An 8,789-nucleotide genomic window follows, 5' to 3' on the forward strand; every position below is an offset into this window, starting at 1 on the left:
TATTTTTTCTAGGTCCATATTCCTTAATAAATGATTTCACATTCTGAATTTTAAAATATATAACAGCAACAAACACATAGTGCTTATTTTACCAGGCACTGTTCTAAATGCTTTAGATACATTAACTTCCTTTATACTTATTCCTACCCTTGGAGATAAATAGCCTTCATTAGATAGAAGATAATGCTGAATCAGAATCTCAGCATCCCACAGCCAGAAAGTGGTAGAGCTGGACATAACCCCAGTGGGTCTGAATTGAGTCTCTACGTTATCACATTTTTGGTGTTATAGATGAAATAGATATGCATCTATTTAGATGAAATAGATGAAATAGATATACACGTTATGATACAAGTGTATAACCAGTTAGCCAAACTTGCTTATCTGCATAATAAAAACATAGGCTACAATATATACAATAGTTATTTGACAGAAGACACTTGTGTTCTAAGTTTAGTCTTTAATTTCAGCTTAAAGCAAAATATAAGAAATTATTTTCTTTTCCTTAGAGAAAATTAATCTTAATTTAGAAAATAGTAGTACTATAACGTATTTTTGAATAAACTTCAGATATGTAAACAACTGTGAGCATTAAAGACATCATTTGGAAGCTTTGATTTGAAAGAGACTTGCATGATGGGTTTAACTCTGTAACACATCTTGTTCAGTGCAACGGAACCTTCAACTTTTAGAATGAGCCACTTTAGTTATAGGAAATTTTTATTGTTAGAAAGTCTTTTGCTTAAAAAAAAAAAAAATTTGAACTCAAGTCAATCCACTTAGTTCCACCACTGGGGCAAACCTAAATACATTTAATCACTCTTTCTTATGTCTTAGCTAAAATTCACCAACTCTTATAACCATTCTTTCCTATGATATGGTTTAAAAATCCTTTTTGAGTCAGCCACTGTATACACACACACACAAAACCTTCACATTATTATTCTTTCTCTATAAAAATAGTTTCCAGAGCACTTCTTAACTTTCTAGATTTCTTCATAGTTCAGCGTATATTGAAAATCTGGTCTTCCTTGATGTGTGACTGCTTTATTTCTGTTATTGAAGCTAATTTTTTTCTTAGCTTCCTTAGCAACTAAGTCATGCTATAGACTCAAAAGTATCCTCTTGCTGTAGTCTCAAAACTTGAACCCCTATAAGATTTGTTTCTCTTCTTTATATTTTTAAACTTTAATTTGCAATTTTGAGTTTGTGTCCATTAATTTAATTCTATCATTCTACCTTTGCCTAAAATATCTGCATCCCAATTGTTGTGGTAGTCTAAAGATTTAGCTGGCCATCCTAGGAATGCATAATTTGTAAAACATAGTAAGTATAAAATATCTATATTTAAGTTTTTGGTGAAAATATTGAATACAAGTACACCTTTAATAGATGCTACCTGAAGAAAATTTTTTTAAAGTGATTTACAGGATTCCATGGCGTTTACCTGTAGAACTAAAAAGTTACATAATGTACTATAGAGACACTTTTATATCCTATATGGTTTGCCTCAACTATGATCCAGTAGAGATGCCCAGAGAAGCTAATATGCCTTAAATGAAACAGCACATATAGATTTACTTTACTTCATTAAAAAATTACTTTAGTAAAGCTTATTTAATTCATTTTGCCAAGATTTATATCTCTTTTTAAATTTTAAGCCAAATATTCAGTTTTATTAACATAAGAAAGAATACAAGATTAAAGGGCATTTCTACTTAAAACAGAGTAATCAATTATTTAGATTTTGCTTAATTGAATTGAACTGAATTGAATTCATTTATTGAGCAAAAATTGCTAATGAGGCAAAGGAGTGTATATCTCAACCCAAAAGTAGCATATGTGAATCAAATACAATGTAAAATTAAAAAATTCAATAAGAACCAGAAATGAATTTTATTGGAATTATCTGGTCTCCCTGTAAGTAACTGCATTAAAGAGATTTCCTTAAAACAAGTTCTTTTTAAAATTAAAGTCCTTTTTACATATTTAGTTTATAGTAATTTTAATACTGCAAAAAAGTGTTTGAAACCTCACAAAGAAATGGAAATAAATGTTTTATTTAAAGGTTTTTTTTTTCTTTTTGTGACTTAAACTATTTAGTAGAATGGCAGTAAACATTTTAATTGCTTATATTTGAACTGTATTAATTAATTGTTTGTTCATGAAGCTTTGTGAACTGAGAGAGCAAGTGTGAAGGTGAGAAAGTGTTTAATTGTTTTAGGATTTTATAAGGAGGTCCATTTGGGGGCATCTGATGTTCAGAACTGAAAGATGATGTAACTCCATGAGGTCTCTGAGGCTTCTCAACAGACGTTTTCTGATGCCCTGGGCTCCACCCTGCTAGAGGTAATGCATCAGCTTCGTTTCATAAAAAGGACGTAAAAAATCCAGGAAAGGTTAAGAAATTTTTACTGTGGGACAAGATCTTAAGAAGAGACATTACCGTGGCTTGGCATTGAACATACTGGCATTTCAGTCAGGCTGAAACCTGGCATTCCTTAGCGATGGAGTGGATCAATACTTGTTGAGGACAGGTAGTTAAGAGTGGGATGTGAGCTACTTTCACGCGTTCTCCCCCCCCACTCCCGTCCGTCCCACCACGTCTGTGTGTGTGTGTGTGTGTGTGTGCGTGCAGACGTGCTCTTTCTACTGTCAGAGAGCTACTGTCTCTTGACTTAACTCCTCGAAATCTGCCGCATTTTGCGATATGGATTAATTCTGATTGTCAACATGTGAAACAGAAAGGGCACTGTCCTTACCAAGGGACTGCTAGATGATCTATTTGCCAACATCAATATTTGGATGGAAAGCTTAAAACACGTTGTTTTTCCAAGAGTTAAACTTTAAAGGGGGGAAAGCACCACTGATGAAATATTAGTAGCAAATAGGTTAACCACTAACTCCTTTCCATATTCTTCGTTGAGGCTCTTTTAAATTTGCATGAGAAGCGAAACTTCATTCTCTTTGCTCAGAATAGAGACTCCTCCACCTATAAGCGCTTAACCACAGAGCGGTTCCGATGGTAAGGGACTTCGCCCACTGCGTAGAAGTGGAGACCCGGCCCTCATTCCAGACATCCCGCGCTGCAGTCGCTCAGGACTCCCCCAGGCCGAGAGCCAGGAGGGTGGTCCTTCACCGAGGTGCGCACCAAGTGGCGGTCCATCCAAGCAATGGGGCGCCCCAGTTTGCCTCCAAAAATTTGCAGCGCACACAACCTAACCTGTCCACAGGTCTTGATCAGAAAGGACTAGCAAGATGTTCATCTACAGCCGTAGCCGGGTGAGGGCTCAGGCTTTGGGAAGTGGTTCAGCACAAGCAGGGACGCCGCTTGCAGCCCTCGGTCCAGCACCCCCAGGAGGGGCGTCCCACAAGCTCGGCTTTCCGTCTGGGAGCCACAGAGAGCTTTTTGTTGCGAAACTAGGATGTTAAAACTCATCAAAATTCACATCAGGAATCTTTGTTGCTCGGGATAGGCAAGATAAGTTGGGAGGAAAAAAGTAGTGCATATTAATCCTCACCTCTCTGTAAAGTTATTTGATGATTTTCAAAATAAAGAGCTGGCGCTCTCTCTTCCCTCTTTCTTTCTCTGCAATAATCCTTGATGTGATAAATGTGTGTTTTTTCCTTTCTGTTGAATTTATAAAACACCATGGGAAAGAAGATACGCTAGATTTCAAGAAGTTTTCATGCCCACAATGAGATTCATTCTAAGCTCACCACCTTGGCGTGCAAACCCTGGCCCCTTGTCCCGAGATAAAGGGTATCAGTGGGTATGGAGGGGGCACAGTAGGTGGGGGAACTCAGGGGAAGCCAATCTACTTCTCTGTTGGACGCGCTTTGATTTTGTATATTGGCTATACTCTGCTGGGTTTGATTAATGAGCACGGACTTCACACTTACCTTGTATAATTCCAGTCTAAAGGAGAAACATCCGTCATTTTCTCTCAGTTATCTATACTGAGATTTTTCTTTAAGGAAGTCTTTCCCTGAAATGGGAAAGCTCAAGGTGTGACTATGCACGCACATCTTTTGAAAATAAGCAGCCCTGTCTTTCAGACATATCTAGTAACTCAGCATGAAAAATTGCATTTAAATATATCGAATAGAATTTTAACAATTCACTTATCAAATAAAATAGTGGAAAAACGTGTTACAGATATGATTAATAATTTGCTAGTGAAATTCCAGTCTATGAATTAAATACAGTTTAGCTTACTTATATGCGTCATAGAGGAAGTCTAACTTTAATGGTCTTTATTATATTCAGAACTTCCTGGAACAATGACAGCCATAGAAACAAATAAAGGTGACTAGATTATTGCAGATGAATTATTTTTAAAGTTTGGAATAAAATACGTTTTTATAGTAAAAGCAAACAATATCTATAGTAATGTATACACATACGCTAGATAAATCAAGATAATTACACCAAGGGCAAAGAGTCATACTGTATTTTTACATTTAAATTGGGTCCTTTAGGAGAACGGAATTTTATTTCTCTCTCTTTTAAGAAAAAGACAACTTTGTGAAAAACTATTATTAAAACACATTGATACTCAGAAACAAGCACCACTTTTTGAAAAAAAACAAGTTTCTGAAACACCAAAACATTTAATACTATTATTACAATCAGTGTAAAAACTTAATTCATTATACTGGACAGGTTCGCAGCAGCATAGTTTAAAGATTTACAAGATCGATTAACATCTGTGTAATTGTTTTTTTAAAGGCAGAAACTTCAAAAATGTCACAAAATTACACTTTGGTCTGTAGGTGTGTTTTTTGGAACAGATGATGGTGGATTGGGCATATATTTTAAATAAAATCCTAAATATATCCTTGTGTGTGAGCATATTTTTATTTTGATGAAAACCTCTTGAGCTGCTTTGGTGCAAAATATATTTCAGTATCTGTTATGTCTGCAGATCTGTGGGAAGGCAGAAGACGAAGCCAGGGAAGGAAAACAGCAGCACAGCACACACAAACACGAGGTCGCCTGGCATCTTGCCATGCTACATGACATTCAATTATTTTAGAAACTTTTCATGAAAGTTTCTCTTCACCAGCTCCTCCCCTCTTCAGACCATTGCTTTTTTACATTTGGCATAGTTCGCCTGATTCAGCACGCATTTTTTCCCTTGCTCTACTTACAATAAACCTCAAACTCTCACTGCAAAAAGGAAGTGCTAAGAATCTTAGCAATTCTAGCTTGACATTCTCACTATTAGTATGTAAGTGTGACGTTTCTCTCAATAAGTTGAAATCAGAAGAAACTGGAGCAGTCTATGCATTTCTTCTACCACCTCTTTAATGATGCATACATATATATTTTTCATTTCCCAAAACATATTCATAAAGGGAAGAGGAGCTTTAAAAGCTGCTTTTAGTTTGTGAGGTTTTTTTTTCTTCTTCTTTTTTTCTTTTTAAATGAGCCTTAATCTGAGAATCCTTTATCTGAATTTTACTTTCTAATAAAGCACTACTTTGGGGGTGAGGGAGTGTCAAATAGTCATTTCAATGGACTTTCTAATGATTTTAACTTCTTCCGTTATTTTAATTCTAGGCTCTAAATGGGAATTAAAGAAAGCTTTTATAAAATATCCCAAATCACTATTTGGGCAAGGAATAATGTTAGATGTCACTTCAAATGGTAGCATCAGTCATTTTTATCTTCACAAAATAGCTTTCTCCCCCTCTGTTAGGATCCCTTGGTGCCAGAGGAATTATCTAGTTTGCTCCAACACATCTCAATTACTAGAGGAGAAAGTTTTTCTGAGAGGCTGAGACTTGAATCTGTAATAGTCTTGTTAACCCTCATTATTTCTTCCGATCCCAACCCCACACCTCACCAGCAGGCACTCACTACTCCTCATCCCCATCAAGAAGAAGTGGAGAAGCATCACCACACAGTGAAGATCCAAAAGTGCTGGAATCCTAGGATGTCTTACATTTTTTTAGGCTTGAAAAGAAATCAATTACTCCCCACCTCTGTTACTCTCCTACCCCCTCTCTCATCCCACCACTTCCTGCAAGCCTTGGTGCCCATCAGGAAAGCTGAGATCTGAAGAAAGCAAATCAGAAAAGGATGCACAGCAGCTTATTCTAGTTAGATGTCTTGACTGACATCAAAGAAGGAGGGCTGAATCCTGGGTTTATATCCTGAATATGGAAAGAGATGAACAATACTCTCAAAGGCAAAATTGGTGGGCAAAGAGAACTGACACCTGGGGTTGATAGGCTGAGCCCTCAGAAGATAAATCCCCAACTAGAACCTGACAATAAACCCATATATACATATATCTATATCTATATTATATATATAGATATATATCCAGCTGATTACCCCTCAGAACACTTGCCCCTGGGGCCTGGGCCAAGCTGACTTGTTGGAATCGAGGAGGGTTTTTTAAAGCATACTGTAGGAGCAAAGCTGGATCTGGAAGGCTGAAAACATTTATCAAAGTGCTATGGTCAATTTCCAAGAAGGTTATCCTCAGAGCATCGGTAGAGAAAGCCCAGGTAGATAGCAGGGAAAGTGAAACAGCCTTCAATCTAATTTCTTCTCCCTTCTTGTGACTTTTAGAAATTATTGAATTATTATTGTTTTAATTAGTATTATTTTCAATGTATTGGTAATGCCCCTATCTCTAGAGCTGTGTCATAACCATAAACACCATCTCAACCTCGCAAAATTCATGTAATGCAGCTGTTGGCAACCAAATACCCAGCTTCTTGCCAAAAACTGCAGATTAAAACATTCGTTATGGGAGTTTGCCATTAGCTGTTCCCTATGTTATGGGCACATGTGGTTACATGTCACAAAACACACGGGATTCCGTGCAGTATATTTGCGTTTCCAGGAAGCTCCAGGAATATTATGTGGGTTTGGTGACACATTACACCCCATCCCTCCAATCACTACCATCAAAGTGCATTTGGGTAATGGGGTAGAAAGGGGTTTACTAGACAGCTCTTGTCCTCAGCTACCCTTTAGTTTCCTCTCTGAGTTGGACCTTTATTGGCATACTAGTACCCTAAAACTTGCATCATATGTCTTTCATTTAAAAGACACCGATTGTTTTTCCGGAAATTTGGGGCTCTTAAGATATATATTTATAAACAAACTGACAGAGCTCTACGAGATATCTTGGTTTATAGCTAGTTTGTATATTTCCTCAAGTCAGCAGTAGGAATTGCTGCTGGGAACTTTTGAAAAACATGTTAAACGACAATTTTCTTTTGTTTCCCTGTGTTTATTAGAGAAAGACTTTCAGAATACCTGAAGATAAGAAGGCACCAAAGGGGATAGTAAAGAATCAAAAATGGCCAACCGAACAGGAGTGAGTAACTCAACACTCAAGGTTTCCACAAGGCTGCCGGGGAGCCAGCTAGAAAGTGTCCAAAAAACAAACAAACAAAAAACAAACAAAACAAAACAAAACAAAAACCGTAGAGCTGAGGCTCCTGCTCACGCAAGGACGGAATGATACAGGACACTTTATGGAGAGCGTTTCAAAGGCTTCTTCAGACACCTGACACAGACCTAGGGAAACCTAGGTCTGGCCTCAGAATGCGAGGTTGTCTGGTTTCGAGTTCCTGACGAAGCCTGGCTTCATGATGAAGCGCAGTCCTCAGTGCTTTTCTTTGACCTTGCTCCTCTGAAATTTAACAATCTGCAGTTGTTGCTGGCAGCACTTCGCCTGAGAGAGTAATAATAATACAGCAGAAGCTAGTTATCCCAGGAACAGAGGCCATTCGCCTGAATCTGAGTGCGCGCTCAGCGCCACACTGAGCGAGGCTCCAGGTGAACTAAGCTTGTGCGCCTCCTCCAGACAACAGTCTGGGTTGGACCCGGGCCGGGAGACCAAGGCTGCTGCTATCCCCCGATCTGCTCTGGTTCGCCCGGGATCTGGGCGCTTAGGGCGGACCCCGCCTTTCGGGCAATACTAAGAAGCGGCTCTGGGGTACACAGCGCTGCCTGATTGTTGCTCTCTGGCTGAGGCCTGGTCAGGCCTCCAAGAAGTTCTCACTAGAGAGGCGTGGGTCAGCCAACATCCTCGCAGAAGGTGGGACTCTCAAACCCATCAGCATGCCCACCACAGCTGGGCTTGGCCTCGCCATCCTTAGAGTCCGGGCTGCTCGGCCTACCCGAAGCCTCACCATAATTGCCAGGCTTGCCTGGGCACATGCCACAGCCGCCGCGGGTGCCAGTGTTGACAAAGGCTGTGTCAGGGCGCGGCAGCAGAGCCCTACCTGATCTACAACCTGTGGGGTTTATTTTCACCAAATCTGCTAGCTTAAGGTGCCCGATGTAAATGCGTTTTTGTGCCCAGGGCAGCGAACGCATTTGCCCCAGACGTGGCGGGCTCCTAGGAAGCCAGAGTCGTGCCGAAAGTCACACAGAAGGGCTTTCAATCTAGCAGTGCTGTCCTGCTCGCCCTACCATCCCCTCCGGCGGAAATGAAGGCCTTGGACCTGCCAGCGCCCAGGGCGCCTAGCCGCGCCGCGAATGCGCCCAGCTCCGCGCGTGCACCACTCCCAGAGCGCTTTTCGGAGTAACTCCAAAGCGACTCTTTAAAAGTAATTTCTGTGAAACTATGCAGAGCTTCCTCCTCTTCTTCATAAACCCATTTTTGTAATAAGCCTCCCTTTGGCATTAGAGTAAAAGCCCTTCAAAGGCATTTATCTTAACGGATTTTCTTAAAACAATTTGGGTCTAATGATAAAATCCTAGACCTAAGGGAAGGGTGGGAAAGAGGGTAGGGAATTGGTTGGTATTGGTATAA

The sequence above is a fragment of the Cebus imitator genome, unplaced genomic scaffold, assembly GCF_001604975.1.
Source record: "Cebus imitator isolate Cc_AM_T3 unplaced genomic scaffold, Cebus_imitator-1.0 Scaffold362, whole genome shotgun sequence".
Taxonomy (NCBI): Eukaryota; Metazoa; Chordata; class Mammalia; order Primates; family Cebidae; genus Cebus; species Cebus imitator.